The sequence below is a fragment of the Macaca thibetana genome, chromosome 16 (assembly GCF_024542745.1).
Source record: "Macaca thibetana thibetana isolate TM-01 chromosome 16, ASM2454274v1, whole genome shotgun sequence".
NCBI lineage: Eukaryota > Metazoa > Chordata > Mammalia > Primates > Cercopithecidae > Macaca > Macaca thibetana.
This window is the reverse complement of record NC_065593.1, coordinates 71,120,585-71,137,604: the sequence shown is the minus strand read 5'-3', so window position 1 is coordinate 71,137,604 and position 17,020 is coordinate 71,120,585.

Sequence of the window (17,020 nt, the reverse complement as noted above, 5' to 3'; positions counted from 1 at the left end):
TATTCAAGAAATATAGGGATGTGAATGTTCAAAATTATTAGTATCTGGAAGCAATAAATTGTAACATTTTTTCACCCACTAGATTAGTTAAAAACAAAAGAAAGGTGATGTGTCAAAGTGAGGAGAGAGACTGTGGATGGGAATGTAAATACATGGTTGAATTTTTCTTTTACAAAAGACTTGTAATCAAAGTTATACATGTGTGGAGCTTTTTAAAAAGTCCAATGGTACCATGAGGAATAATATAAAAGATAGGAATCTCCTGCCTCACCCCTTCTCACACTACACCCTGTTCCCTGGAGCCAACTGTTGTCCACTCTTTTAGCAATTACTTCTGCTATTTGCTTTCTTTCTTTCTTTTTTTTTTTTGAGAGGGTGTTTTGCTCTCGTTGCCCAGGCTGGAGTGCAGTGGAGCGATGTCGGCTCACTGTAACTTCTACTTCCTGGGTTCTAGTGATTCTCCTGCCTCAGCCTCCCAAGTAGCTGGGATTGCAGGCACGTGTCACCGTGCCCAGCTAATTTTGAATTTTTAGTAGAGACAGGGTTTCACCATTTTGGCCAGGCTGGTCTTGAACTCCTGACCTCAGGTGATCCACCTACTCTGCCTCCCAAAGTGTGGGATTACAGGCATGAGCCACCACGCCCGGCCTGCTTTCATATCTTAAAATAATATGCTTAAGGAACTCTTTCTCGATTTTCGGTTTTATGTTTTACTATTGACATCTTACTAGAAAACAAGAGGCTCTACCTCTGTCTTAGTTTTTGTTCCCCACACTAGTCGAGTTGCCAGATAAAATGTAGGATGCTCATTTAAATTTGAATTTCAGTTAAACAACGAATCAGTTTTTGTACAAGTATGTCCCAAGTATAGCATGGGCAAACTTGCACTAAAACATGATTTGTCATTTATCTGAAATTCAAATTTAGTGGGGCGTTTTGTATTTTTATTTGCAAAATCTGGCAACCTTGCCTGAAGCAGACACAGAGATAAAGACAGTACATTATATGGTTTGGCTGTGACCCTACCCAAATCTCACCTTGAATTATAGCTCCCATAATTCCCATGTGTTGTGGGAGGGACCCGATGAGAGATAATTGAATCATGGGGTGGTTTCTGCTATACTGTTCTCGTGATAGTAAGTCTCATGAGATCTGATGGTTTTATAGGCAGAAACTCCTTTCGCTTGGGCTTGATTCTCTTTTGCCATGTAAGAAGTGCCTTTTGCCTTCCACCACGATAGTGAGGCCTCCATAGCCATGTGGAACTGTGAAAAAGAACTCTGTTTCTTTTTTTCCTTTTTTTTTTTTGGAGACAGAGTTTCACTCTTGTCACCCAAGCTGGAGTGCAATGGCGTGATCTCAGCTCACTGCAACCTCTGCCTCCTGGGTTCAAGCGATTCTCTTGCTCCAGTTTCCCGAGTAGCTGGGATTACAGGCACACACCACCATACCTAGCTAATTTTTGTATTTTTAGTAGAGACGGAGTTTCACCATGTTGGCCAGGCTGGTCCGAACGCCTGACCTCATGTGATCTGCCCGTCTTGGCCTCTCAAAGTGCTGGGACTACAGGCATGAGCCACTGTGCCTGTCCACCTCTTTTTCTTTACAGATTACCCAGTCTGGGATATGCCTTTATCAGCAGTGTGAAGATGGACTAATGCAGTACACAATTTAATCAAGAGGCACTCCCAGGAAGCACAAGCAAGAATGAAGGGAGAATGAGAGAATGAACAGAGAACAGTCAACGAAGGGCATATTTAGTGAGTGGATTGTCACTGTGGACGATCTGAGCTCAGTCATGCTGTGGACCCTTTGAGACACTATAGAGTACACCTCAGAGTTGTCCCACTAGAAGGCAGGAGGGTGGAGATACTGATGCACTGGCTGCAGTCCCTCCTTAGTTAAGGGTGGCCTTCACATGACTGGGTTGCCCTCGTGCTGTATCCGCACATTTTTATTTCTCCCACCTCCCATTGTTGGGTAAATTAACATCGTATATTTATACTACAATGATTATATAGCTATGATTCACCACTGAGCTGCAACTGCATGTCTCACACAACTTTTTGTATTCTTGCGTTTAATAATTGCTTCCTCCGTTTTTTGCTTTAGGTTTCCATTGCATCAATTACTAATGCAATCCTTAACTTTCTAAGTGAATGGATAATCTGAGAATACACTTGACAGCTCAGATACTCCCTCAATTTCATCATCTTTTGACACCATCTCTCTCTGATCCTTGTTCTGCTTTTCTTATCTGGTCTGGTTGCTTTCTAGACCTACAGGTCTTAAGATGTCTCCGTACTGCCATTCCTGAAAAATCCTGTAACTCCTGTTCTGGGTTGGATCTCTGTTTCTCAAATCACAAGCCCTCACTTTCTGGGTGTACTTTCTTATTTTGATGGAGAATATTCTCCAAGAACCTCCTAATATGGTTAGGTTTTGTGTCCCCACCCAAGTCTCATCTTGAGTTGTAATCTCCATAATCCCCACGTGTTAAGGGAGAGACCAGGTGGAAGTAATGGAATCATGGAGGGGGAGGGGGTGATGGGGAGGCCGGGGGGGGGGGGGGGGTGTCGGTTTCCCCCATGCTGTTCTCGTGATAGTGAGTGAGGTCTTATGAGATCTAATGGATTTGTAAGGGGCTCTTCCCTCTTTGCTTGGCATTTCTCCTTTCTGTCACCTTGTGAAGAAGGTGCCTTGCTTCCTCTTTGCTGGCTGCCATGATTGTAAGTTTCCTGAGGCCTCCCCAGTCACGCTGAACTGTGAGTCAATTAAACCTCTTTCCTTTGTAAATTACCCAGTTTCTGGCAGTTCTTTACAGCAGTATGAAAACAGACAAATACACCTCCCAAGAAAGAATTCATGAGAAGTAAATTTTTGTATTCTTGCATGGCTGCAAATGTCTTTATTAAAGAACATCATGGCTGAATATCAAATTTTACATTGGGCATTATTTTCCCCAGAATTTTGAAGATTCTGCTCACTGTCCAGTTCCAATAGCATTCTGAAGCCTCGTTCATTCCATTTGATCTCCTCTTTTCTCTTTATTCTGAACTTGGTGGTGGTTGTTGAATTTCATCGTTATATGCCTTGTGGGTCTTTCCCCCCGCCCACTTATTGTGCTGAACACTTGATGAAAACTTCCAGTCTGGAAAATCATGGCCTTGACTCCTTGTATTATTTCTTTGCAAATTTCTTCCCTTCTGTTTTCCACGTACTCTTTTTCTTGCAACATTTCTTCTTTTCTTCTTTCCTTTCTTTTTTCCTCTTTTTTTGGATGTAGAATTTCTTGGATGGACCCTTTAGTTTTTCTATCTTTTTTCTCTTATTTTCCTTATTTTATCTCTGAGTTTTACTTGTTAGTAGATTTTTTTTCAACTCTATTTCCTTCCAAACATTCTATCAAATTAAAAATTTCTATAATTATGCTTTTAATTTCTAAGAGCTGTTTCTTATTCTCTTATTATCTCTTTTTATAGACCATCATTGTATAATAATGTCACTATTTCTCTGAGGATATTTATTATAGTTAAAAAAGTCATTTTGCCAACTGCATGTCTTTATTTCCATGGAATTTTTTTCTCTTAGTTTGTTTCCCACCCTGCCCCCTGACCCTCAACTTTTTAAAAAAATTTAATTTAATTTTTATTTTTGACTTTCAAAGCTTGGAAGAGAGCTGGGACCCAACTTTGTAATATACCAATTCAAAGCAATGCAAAACTATGTAAAAGCTGACGTCAATGTCTAGCTCTCCTAGGCTGTTCGTTTATACTGACCAGAGAGACACTAAAATGCAAACTCTACACTGGTGGGTAATTGACAAAACCCTGTCAATTTAGAACTTCACTGTCAAGTGATCAAGTAGTAACCTGGCATTTCACTGGGAGACTTTCAGATATCAGTGTCTGTGGGATTTTTCTCCTAGACTAATCAGTTTCCTTAAAGAGGAATCCTGTAAGACCCTTACTGTGGTCTAAGTCTAGCTGCTAGTGTTCTTGAAGCCAAGTGGAGATAGGGCTGGTATCCCCAAAACTGGATTTAAACCTCAAGTAAAAGAATGTTTTGCCTCCCAGGCTAGAGTGCGGTGGTGCAATGTTGGCTCACTGCAGCCTGGACTTCCCAGGCTTAAGTGATCCTCCTGCCTCAGTCTCCCGAGTAGCTGGGACCACCACCATCATTTGTAGAGATGGGGGTTTTGCTATATTGCTCAGGCGGGTCATAAACTCCTGTGCTCATGTGATCTTTCTGTCCCAGCTCCACAAAGTGCTGGGATTACAGGCATGAGCCACCATGCCTGGCCTAACCCACTCTTTAATACACTAATACCTTGTAGATTTCTTTTCATTCCAATAAATATAGATCATCATTGGGAATGAATACAAAGTGTTCTTCTATATAGATCTGCCTTATTTTGCTTATTAATCTCATATTAATGGACTTTCAAGTGATTTCTAGTTTTTCTCTATTGTACAGCATGCAGTAATGAACATCCTTGTATAATTCCTAGAATTGTGACTGCTTGTTGAAAGGTATGCTTATTTACATGTTGATACCTGTTGCCAACCATCCTCTAGAGGTCTTGCCTACCAGTGTTTCATTTTTAGATAGTAAAATCCATTTCTCTTGACTATTTGATTTGATTACTTAGGAATTTTTTTTTTAAACCTAGTATACCTTTATGTCATTTTTCTATAATTTGATTAAAAAGACAGAAACCAAAATCCAAGTGAAGCACACAGGCTTTTGATTTCCTGATTTTATTAGAAATCAAGTGACAAATCTTTTCTTTAGGGCTGAAGAAATATTTTCTTCCTTTCTTTAGATGAGGAAGGCTTGATTTTTATAAATATTTATTATTCTTATTTCTATGAGTTATTCAGGACCGATTCTTGTGCAAAATGTGAAAGAAAGCACACAGAAAAAGATAAATAAAATAGTGCATCTGCCAATTCAACCACTTTTCTGTTGTCAAATTCATCCTTATCCCCAAGGGTAGTCTGAGTTTATCACTTTTGTGGGTAGCCTTCCATTGACTTTCTTTTGCATTTACATAGAGAGCATGCACAAACAGAAATACATAGATCTGTTGTGTGCATGTTTTAATCTAAATGTGATCATGCACATGTATTCTGCAGAGTGCTTTTTCCATCCCATAATATTAAGAGGTGACAACGTGCTAGCACCCCTCGCTCTGGGCACCTCCTTGGCCTCGGCGTCCACTCTGGCAGTGCTTGAGGAGCCCTTCACCCGGCCACTGCACTGTGGGAGCCCCTCTCTGGGCTCCCCTCTGCTTGCCCGGAAGTGTGGAGGGAGAGGTGCAGGCGGGAACCGGGGCTGAGTGCCCAGCTCACAGGCCAGCATGAGTTCTGGCTGGCGTGGGCTTGGCAGGCCCTGCATTCCGAGCGGCCGGCTGCCACCCCGACCCAGGGCAGTGAGGGGCTTAGCACCCAGGCCAGCAGCTGTGGAGACTTCGCCGGGTCCCCCAGCACTGCCGGCCCACTGGCGTCACGCTCGAATTCTCTACGGTCCTCAGATGCCTCCCCGCAGGGCAGGGCTGGGGACCTGCAGCCCTCCATGCCTGAGCCCCCTCGCGGTGGGCTCCTGCACTGTCCGAGCCTCCGACGGGCACCACCCCCTGCTCTGTGGCGCCTGGTCCCATCAACTGTCCAAGGGGTGAGGAGTGCAGGCCTATGGCACGGGACTGGCAGGCAGCTCCTTCCGAGGTCCTGGTGCGGAATCCACTAGGCAAGCCAGCTGGGCTCCTGAGTCCGGTGGGGACTTGGAGAAGTTTTTGTCTAGCCAGAGGATTGTATATGCACCAATCATCGCTCTGTATCTAGCTAATCTGGTGAGGACTTGAAGAACCTTTATGTCTAACTAAAGGATTGTAAATGCACCAATCAGCACTCTGTGTCTAGCTCAGGGATTGTAAACGCATCAATCAGCGCTTGGTCAAAACGGACCAATCAGCTCTCTGTAAAATGGACGAATCAGCAGGCTGTGGGTGGGGACAGATAAGGGAATAAAAGCAGGCTGCCAGAGCCAGTCAGCAGCAACCTGCGCGGGTCCCCTTCTGCACTGTGGAATGTTTGTTCTTTCGCTCTATACGATAAATCTTGCTGCTGCTCACTGCTCGGGTCAATGCCGCCTTTATGAGATTTAACACCGCGAAGGTCTGCAGCTTCACTCCTGAAGTCAGCGAGACCATGAGCCCACCAGAAGGAAGAAACTGGACACATCTGAAGGAACAAACTCCAGACACACCATCTTTAAGAACTGTAACACTCACCACGAGGGTCTGCGGCTTCATTCTTGAAGTCAGTGAGACCAAGAACCCACCAGTTCTGGACACGGTATGACTTTGTATTAGTCCATTTTCACTCTGCTGATAAAGACATACCTGAGACTGGGTAATTTATAAAGAAAAAGAGGCTTAATGTACTCACAGTTCCAAATGGCTGAGGAGGCCTCACAATAATGGTGGAAGGTGAAAGGCACATCTTACATGGTGGCAGACAAGAAATAATGAGAGAGCCAAGTGAAAGGGGAAACCCCTTATAAAATCAACAGATCTCGTGACACTTATTTACTATCATGAGAACTGTATGGGGAAAACTGTCCCCATAATTCAATTATTTCCCACTGGGTGCCTCCCACAACATGTGGGAATTATGGGAGCTATAATTCGAGATGAGATTTGGGTGGGGACACAGCCCAACCGTATCAGGCTTGGAGGCCTCTCTCTCCATGTCAGTTTCCCTAGGCTTACCTTTTTATTTATTTATTTTTGAGATGGAGTCTGGCTCTGTCACTCAGGTTGGAGTGTAGTGGCGCAATCTTGGCTCACTGCAACCTCTGCCTCTTGGGTTCAAGTGATTCTCCTGCCTCAGCCTCCTGAGTAGTTGGGATTACAGGTGTGTGCCACCACACCTGGCTAATTTTTGTATTTTCAGTGGAGACCAGGTTTCATCATGCTGGCCAGGCTGGTCTTGAACTCCTGACCTCAAGTAATCCCCCCGCCTCAGCCTCCCAAAATGCTGGGATTACAGGCATGCATAATATAGATGCAGTATAGTTTATTGAACTATTTCCAAATGATGGACATTTAGATCGTTTCCCTATTAAAAATGATGATGTAGTCAGCAACTTTGTTGCTCCTTTGTTTCTTTCGACTTTTTCTCTAAGACAATGGAAGTGGAATTGTCAGAGGCCTGTGAACCATAGCAACTCCGTCTTAAATAGGAGCTGGGTAAAATGAGGCTGAAACCTACCGGGCTGCATTCCCAGACAGTTAAGGCATTCTAAGTCACAGCATGAGATAGGAGGTCAGCACAAAACACACGTCATAAAAACCTTGCTGATAAAACAGTTTGCAGTAAAGAAGCTGGCCAAACCCCACCAAAACCAAAATGGTGACGAGAGTGACCTCTGGTCGTCCTCTGCTATGTGCCCACCAGTGCCATGACAGTTTACAAATGCCATGACAACATCAGGAAGTTACCCTATATGGTCTAAAAATGGAAGGCATGAATAAGCCACTCCTTGTTTAGCATGTCATCAAGAAATAACCCTAAAAATGGGCAACCAGCAGCCCTTGGGGCTGCTCTGTCTATGGAGTAGCCATTCTTCTATTCCTTTACTTTCTTAATAAACTTGCTTTCATTTTGCACTGCAGACTTGCCCTGAATTCTTTCTTGGGGGAGATCCAAGAACCCTCTCTTGGGGTCTGGATCAGGACCCCTTTCCTGTAACGGAATTGCTGGGTCAAAGGGAAGTATATTTGAATTATAGTTGGATTTAGAGCAGTGTTTCTCAACCGTTTTTTCTGTTATTATCCTCCCCGCAGGAAAAATTAAATTGAAATTATTAAATTAAAGTAAAATGCCAAGCTAATTTAATTGTAAATTAAGTTAAATAATTAAATTCCATTAAATTTCTCCCTGATACGAGAAATTAAATACTAAAGAATAAGATTTTGTTGGGTATGGTTGTAATATTGCCCCCTTTGAGAATGATTCGGATAAGTACAAGTTGAAAAGTTTTTGTTTGGCAAGTCTATGCAATAGACACATTCCTCTGTTGTAAGGGTTGTAAGATCCAACTCTTGCAACCTGTGCAGCATCTAGTAATTGTGACTTGTCTGGAGCCCTTCTAAAATATTTACTAAATCGAACTGAATGTTGATAACACAACGTCTTAGAACATTATCATACCCGCCATAAAGCAGAGCAGATAGACTGGGTTAATTTCTTCTCCTTCCTTTTACATTAATTAACATTGTCAAGAATCACTAGAATGTCACTTGATAATTCACAGAGAAAAACCATGGGGAAGAAATAATTGGGCCAGAGGCTGTCACTAGGGAGAGCTTGCTTACGCATTCCTTTTGTAGAAGCTGTGCATCATTGAGGAGCAGGGAGTCTGGCCCATGAGGCTCCTTCTTTGACATATGCTCTGTGAAAAGCACGGTGGCAGGAAAACCTAAGCTGCTGCATTTGTTATGTGAGAAAAAACTTGATGGCCTCGAAATTAATTCCCCCCCCCCGATGTGGGAAGACTGCAAAAGGGCAGGCAAGACATTTAGACATCGTTTCTTTAGCTCTGTTGTATGAATCCGGTGATCATATTAGATGCAAAAGGAAGGGGACTTTCCATCATTACAGGAACAAGACAAAAGTCACCAAGCAGAGAGAATAAGAATAGGGGCACAGACACAGCTGTTGTCTCAGTGCGGTTGGAAGAATAAGGATGCCTTTGCCATCTCTACTACAGAAAAGTTGTGGTCTAATCTTTCTGCCCTGTACTGGCTGTGTTGCTTTGACAAGTTGCTTGGTGGCTCTGGTCCTCCGTTGGGCTGCATGAGCTGGAAGCAAAAGGTTTTGCTCAAATCACTTGAGTGGAGAGATTTGATGTCAAAACATTTGGAATTACAGCTGAGAGCTAATAAAATGCTAATGTAGGAACTAAGAGACTTTCTGGATTTCTAAGTAACGTTTTTATGTGTGTGTGAACATTTTAATTTTCATATTTATGGTTTCACTTTAACATGAATTAGAAAAAAGTCACATTAAACTACTGACTTCATAGATAATATTTATTGTTTTGGATGTGTCTCTTAAGAAACAAAATTCATTGTAAATTGACTTAAATAAAAATAACATATAACAGTTGTATATGGATATGGTTAAAAGAAAGAATGAAGGAGTTTTGGAATGAATACAGTTTGGGAAACAGTGACTATGCCATTTTTTCCCCCTAGAATTGGCTCCATGCCCCACCACTTAGCATAGACGGGTCAGAGCAGTTAAAATCATTCCTTGTGTTTTCTGTAACTGAGAAGGAAGAACATGGAAGGAATCTCCAAGATGGTTTCAGCACTTTTGTTAGGAATCCAAAACATAAGACATTTTTTCTTAAAAATACTAATAGCTAACTTTTATTGAGGGCTCCTTGTGCCAGACACTATTCTAAATATTTTATGTATTTTCTTTCATCTAATCCTCATGACAACCCTGGGAACTGAATTCTAATATTACTTTTTTTTTTTTTTTTTTTTTTTTTTTTTGAGATGGGGTCTCATTCTGTCACCCAGGCTGGAGTGCAGTGCCGCAATTTTGGCTCAATGCAACCTCCACCTCCCAGGTTCAAGTGATTCTCCTGCCTCAGCCTCCTGAGTAGCCGGGATGACAGGTGCATGCCACCACTCCTGGCTAATTTTTGTATTTTTAGTAGAGATGGGGTTTCACTGTGTTGGCTGGTCTTGAACTCCTGACCTCAAGCGATCCTCCCACCTTGGCCTCCCAAAGTGCTGGAATCACAGGCGTGAGCCACCACGCCTGGCTGGTATTATCGTTTTTGTCCCCATTTCACGGATTAGGAAATTGAGGTCCAGAGAGCGTGTTGCTTAAGGCTCCAGAACTAATAAAGTAGCCAGGCTTTGAACTCAGGCAGACTAATTCCAGGAACGGTCATCTTCTCCATGCCAGTCTTATGACTGCAAGACCTCCCAGAATGAGGAATCCTTCCTACTGGAGCAGCTAGGAGTCTCGTTTTTTTCCAGAAGCTTGAGGCTGGCTTCCTAGACAAGTGCTTCTCACACTTTAATAAGCTTTCCGAATCACCAAGGGATCCTGTGTGAAAACCAGGATTAGGGAGATATGGGTTGGAACCAGAGATCCAGCATTTCTAATAAGCTCCCAGGCAATGCTGCTCCTGATGACCCCTGGAGTGTGCTTTGAATAGAAAGGTCAAGGGCCTCTTATTTTTGTGGACTGCACCTCTCTTGCTTTTTATTCCCCTGACCCGTCTCCAAGGCATCAACTGAGTTCAGGGTGCACGTGAAGTTGGATACAAACCCACATTGGTGAAACCGGACATTTGGCGATTAGATTCAGCACAGATGTGTCCTTGGATTTCTCCCTTTCTTTGTTAGCTAAAAAGGGAGCATATCGAGCTCCTCTCAAAGAGAAAAGCAACCAATGGCCTCATGTCCACAGGGCACAAAGGCTTAGCTCTCCCTTCTCAGGGAAACAAGATTCCTAATACATTTGGAGAGTTCAGTGTTAGTCTTGGGCCTTGGGCTGCAAACCTGTTTTTTAACTTTATGTAACATCTTGGCTCTTTTTCCAAGAAGAAGTGTTTCAAAATTGTTTAACGTCCCTGCTCTGGGATGTCTACAAAGAGACAAATTGTCCTTTCATATGAGTTGACTTGGCAATGAAGCATGGCCTGTCCCTTTTGCTGTCCAGAAATCTCCCAAACTTGTGGCCGGTAACCTCTTCCTTTCTGTCCTTTCCCAAGATTCCCTTTGGATGGAAGTCAGCTATGAACGCTTTCCTGATTTGCATTCAATTGTATAAATTGTCATAGGTACGAATCTTCATTCAGAAGCTTGAGTGTATGAGAAAAACAACTTATAATGTATTTTTGAAATTCAATCTAATTTATATTTCAAGCTCCTATTTCTCTAGGGTGGAAAAATGTAATCTCAGTTAATTTGAGGGTTCTTCCTGCCCTAGCACTGTATTTAAATTCAGGGGAACTGGATGTCCCATGGGTTTATCTACTCTTTAATATAATCTGGTTGTATGGGCATTGGGTAAGACATCTGCCGCCCAATTTGGTCCTTCCTCGTTGGCCCAAGCATGTCACCACAGAGTCTTCCTTGTTCTTGTCTATATGGTTCATACATGGCCTTCCTCTTGCTCAAGATGTTTTCCAAGAAATATTTTGTCTAGGGTAAGAATCCTTTCCAGACTCCTAACATCATAGGCTTTTAAAACAGTGGAGCCAGGAAAAATATTGTTTGTTTCTGTTTCCTTCTTTAAGCTCAACCTTATGCCCTAACCAATAAGCATAAAATAACTTTGCTGTTAAAAATGGAGAAAAGGCCAAAACAAGAGATAACATAGATACATATTTGAAAAATATCACCTTGCTACAAAATATAATGTCTCAGATGAATTGCCATGCAATTTGTGCAGATCTATGTACGTTTCCACTCTTTTTCCATGCTGCACCTGTTTTAATGATATGCTCATTCTCCTAAATGCTCTTCCTTGTACTTGTACTTCTCTATTCTGGTTCACTCAGCCTGTGGCAAAGAAGTATGGAACTGGGAGAGGTGGAAGATTCAGAGCTAGAGGAGAAGGAAGGAGGATAATGAAGCACACCTGAGAACTTTGCTGTGTCATGGTTTTGAAAATGTGGCTTATACTGTTGCCCACATATATGCAACTGAGTTCAGGGGGCACATGAAGTTGGATACAAACCACGTTGGTGAATCAGACATTTGGTGATTAGATCCAGCACAGATGCGTTTATATGCAAGTTTATAGTGAGATGATATATAGTAATGGTGATTAACTCGATTGTTGATACAATACTGGTGGTAAGCTCATTTTAATGCGTAGTTTATTGGAGTTGTTAAGGACATTATCTTTAGAGTAAGAAAGCCACATTTGATTCCTGGATCTGGCACTTCAGTATAGTTGACCTGGGCAAGCTACTAACCCTTGCCAATTATTGTAATGGGAGTAACAGTAGTGTCTATATGGTAGGATTGCTGTAAGGTTTAAATAAGATAATATAATGCATACTAAGAGCTAAGTATGATGACTGCCTGGCCTGGGGCAAGCAGAATGAATGTTAACTTATAATAACAATCATATAAATAGGGTCAATTTTCTGAAAATTTCCTCATTTTAGCTATCTTTAAGTAGATCTTTTCTTTGTCCTTATTTCTGAATATGGAAACAACTCCAGAGGCAAAGACCATTATTCAACTGATCTTAAGGACCAGCAGACAAAGCTTCTGATGTAGATTTACCATCATTCCCTTCACCTCAGAAGTTATGTCTCTAACATACCTTATGTTGAGCGTGCTGATTTAGCAAACCTGAAGCCCTGGTTTTAATACACAAGACTTGCAGCATGGCCACCAGGAAAATGTTTCCGACTGCTCGTTGTGGAAAGAGTAGTTAGTCTGCACCTGTCAACATCGCAACTGGAATCATCTCAAAACGCAAGACACATGGTTCGGAGCTGGCAAAGGAAAGTATATTTTCACCCTAAACACGTAGCTCATTTCCATTAATTGAGTCTGAATATTCACAAGTTGCAAAGCTCCAGACAGGTTTTCACAAGCCCAAGAGCAGGCACTGACAATATTTACAGCTCTCTAAGCTGAATCGTGTTACTAGGAAGTTCATAAATATGGAGGATGCCTGCTCTGCTGTCATTTGTGTGATATCTGGGCTTCTGCTGTGATTTTCTGGGCTCCTTTAATCCAGGAACCTATGGTTGGGAATGACAAACATCTACCAGTTTCTGAGTTCCAACTCACGTTGGTTGCTATTATGCAACCCAGGTCACTCTCTTGGGAGGTCTCCATGGAGCTCCTCTTTCCATCTCTAGACACTCTCTCAATCCTTGCATGTTTCTCTCATCCTTTCTCTAAGCTTTGCTTTTTTCCCATCTAGTTTGCTCTTCAACAAAACAAAATAAACATCACAGAAATAAACCGATGCCATCCAGTTTGGCAGAAGTTATGTCTTTATGGGGTATTATTATATTTACCTCTTTCCAAACTTCTTGATATTGAAGTTTCATCTGACTTCTGTAGTTTCCTCTCTTAGGACTCTGTAAAATAGAGTTGGGAATTTTGGGAGGCCGAGACGGGCGGATCACGAGGTCAGGAGATGGAGACCATCCTGGCTAACACGGTGAAACCCCGTCTCTACTAAAAAGTACAAAAAACTAGCCGGGCGAGGTGGCGGGCACCTGTAGTCTCCGCTACTCGGGAGGCTGAGGCAGGAGAATGGCGTGAACCCAGGAGGCGGAGCTTGCAGTGAGCCGAGATGGCGCCACTGCACTCCAGCCTGGGCGACAGAGCGAGACTCGCTCTCAAAAAAAAAAAAAAAAAAAAAGAGTTGGGAATTTTAGTCATTCTTCCACTTACGTCACCAGAGGATGAACATATCTGTTTTTATATGTTGCACAAGGATAGCATAAGAGACAAATGAAATATTGTTTTACTTCATGAACAACAACAAAAAGAAAGATAAATAAAGTAAGAACTTTTGTTTTTAGGGGATGATGTGAATGAATTTAAATTAATATTGATTATATAAGCAATAATAATAACACATTGTAGGATTTAAAATAGATTTAAAATGTAGGCTAATTTAAACATAAATAAGAATGGAGTGAATGGAGTTAAAGTGTTCTAAGGTTTTTGTCTGGAGAGTAGGTAAAGACAACAATTAATGTCCTGCTTTGATAAGCCAAGGATGTGTGTTATAATTTCCAGGTAGCACTAAAAGAATGGTTAATGCATGTACAATTTTCATGCTAATAGAGAAAAGATGTAATAATAAAAAAAATCAATCTGAAACAAGATGAGAAAAGACAAAAAAGGAACAAAGAACAGATGGAACAAATAGAAAACACATGATAGATGGTAGTTTTATCTGCTTGATGATATACTTACTAATGAATTATGTCCCCTTCTCTCCTCCAAATTCATATGTTGAAGTTCTAACCCCCAATACCTAAGAATGTGACTATTATTTGGAAATAGTGCCTTTATAGAAGTAATCAAGGTTAAATGTGATCATTAAGGTAAATGAGATCCAAAATGACTGGTCTCTCTATAAGAAGAGAACATTGGGATACAGAGACACAGAGAAGAGATCATGTACAGACAGAGGGAAAAGACAGCCATTTACAAGTTAGGGAGAGATGCCTCAGAAGAAACCAGCCCAGCTGACACCTTGATTTAGACTTCTAGCCTCCAGAACTATGAGAAAACAAGTATGTGCTGTTTAAGCTGTCAGGTCTGTGGTATTTTGTTGTGGCAGCCCTAGCAAACTAATACAGCTTCCTAGACATATCAGTATTTATGTCAAATGCAAATGGACTATATTCTCAAAAGACACAAATTGCTAAATTGGAATGAAAGAAGACCCATGTTGGTTATAAGAGACATATCAAGAACATAAGAATGTGGAAAGATTGGAATAAAAAGGTGAAAAAAAAGATACACTATGAAAACTCTAACCAAAAGAAATTTGATGTAGCTATGTTAAGATTAAAAATGCTGTTTTTAATGCAAAAGGAGTGGTAGAGATAAAGAGAACATTTCATAATGCCAGAAGGATCCATTTACCAAGAAGGTATAAAAATTCTCCATTTGTATAGATCCAGTAATATGGAATCAAAAAGGCAGAAATGAATAGAATCACAGTCATATTGACAGATTTTTATCACACTTGTCAGTGGCTGATAAAATAAGTAGATATAAAACAGCAATAATACACAAAACTTGAATAATGCAATCAACAAATTTGATCTAAGGACATGTAGAGAGTATTGCAACCAACAACTGGAGAAGAGCTCTTAATTTCAAGCACAATAAAAATTAGCTATATGCTGAAACATAAAGGAAGTCTCACCAGATTTCATGTTGCAAATCATATAGTGTTTGATTTCTAAACAAATTTAATAAATTTGAAAATCAGTAACAACAAATGGTCCTGGAGTAACTAGGCATCTGTATGCAAAAAGTGAACTTCAACCTGTACATTATACATAAAAATGAACTTAAAATAGATTTTAGATCTAAATGAAAAAGTTAACATTATTTAAAAAATTAGAAAAAAAACAGAGGCGAAAAGTCTTCATGGCCTTTGGAGAAGAAACTTCTATAAAGATCTGGCTGAAGGCGGCCTGGTCTCTTTATCTTTAGTTAAACAAAATTAAAGTAGTAGCAAAGGAAGGCAGAGTACTTTACCCAGCCAACTTGTTTACTCATATGATCTTAAGACTAAGCTTTATGGTACCACAGGTGCTTAAGTGCTTTTCTTATGCAGGTCACAAAAAGTCATTAATCATAACAGTCAGTAATCATAATTGGACTTCATTGAATTTAAAACTTTGCTTTTCGAAAGACACTGTTAAGAATCAAAGAAGCAAGCCACAGACTCAGATAAAATATTTGCAATACATATATATGACAAATGATTTGCGTCCAGAATGTATAAATAACTCTTGCAGCTGAATGGCAAGAGGATAACAAAAACCCAATAAAAAATGAGCAAAAGATTTGAATGGATACTTCACAAAAGTATCTTAATGGCCAAGAAGCACATGGAATGATGCTGTACATTATTAGTCATAAGATAGATACAAATTACAATCACTAGGATAGTCAAAATGTAAAAGGTTAGCAGTAGCCTGTGTTGGTGAGGATGTAGAAAAACTATAACCAGGCTGAGAGGGGTGGCTCACACCTGTAATCCCAGCACTTTGGGAGGCTGAGGTGTATGGATCACCTGAGGTCAGGCGTTGTGGACCAGCCTGACCAACATGGTGAAACCCTGTCTCTACTAAATACAAAAAATTAGCCCCGCATGGTGGCACATGCCTGTAATACCAGGTATTTGGGAGGATGTGGCAGTGCTCATCACACAGTTCCCCACACGGGGCACCAACTGTGGCAGTGCACCTCTCACGGGGCCGCCAGCTGCAGGGGCTCTGTCCCTTGCAGACCCCTGATCTGGCAACGGATGAATAACGTACACTGACACACAGATATTCTGCTTTGCCTGTGCAGCTGAGTGTGTCTCAGCTGCTGTACAGACTCCCTGCTGAGTCCTGTAAACAGTTGTGACTTGGCCCTGATCAGCTAGTGAGACTTGCATTTATTCGGTAAGATTAATTAATAAAGGCTTGAGTTAACACCATTAGAGGGTAATTGACATTGTGGACTTCCTAAGTAAAAAGCACTTAAGCACCTGTGGTACAATAAAGGTTAGTCTTAAGATCATATGAGTAAACAGGTTGGCTAGGTAAAGTACTTTGCCTTCCTTTGCTACTACTTTAATTTTGTTTAACTAAAGATAAAGAGACCAGGCCGCCTTCAGCCAGATCTTTATAGAAGTTATACAAACTTCTCGGCCTTCCAAGAAGATTTGTGTCTGTCTCTACAACTATCTCTAATATTTTCCCCCACCAGCCTGATCGAACCCCAACCAGAGACTGAGGCAGGAGAATCACTTGAACCCAAGAGGCAGAGGCTGCAGTGAGCCGAGATTGCACCATTGCGCTCCAGCCTGGGCAACAAGAGCAAAACTCTATCTCAAAAAAAAAAAAAAAAAAAAAAAAAAAAAGAAAGAAAACTAGCACCTCATTTATTACTGCTGAGAATTGTAGAACTGCAAAGTGGTTCTAAAGTTGTAGAACCACTTTAGAAAAAAATTGGGCAATTTCTTATAACGTTTACATATTTACTGTATGATTTAGAAATTTCATTACTATGTTGTACGTAAGATAAACAAAAACACGTCTGCAAAATAATTATATATAAATGTTTATTGTAGTTTTATTTGTAATAACAAAAAAACTGGAGACAATTCAGATATTCATCAAACAGTGAATGGATAAACAAATCGTGATATATTCATGCAATGGAACACTTCTTCAGCAATAAAAAGCAAAAAGCTACTGATACATGCAA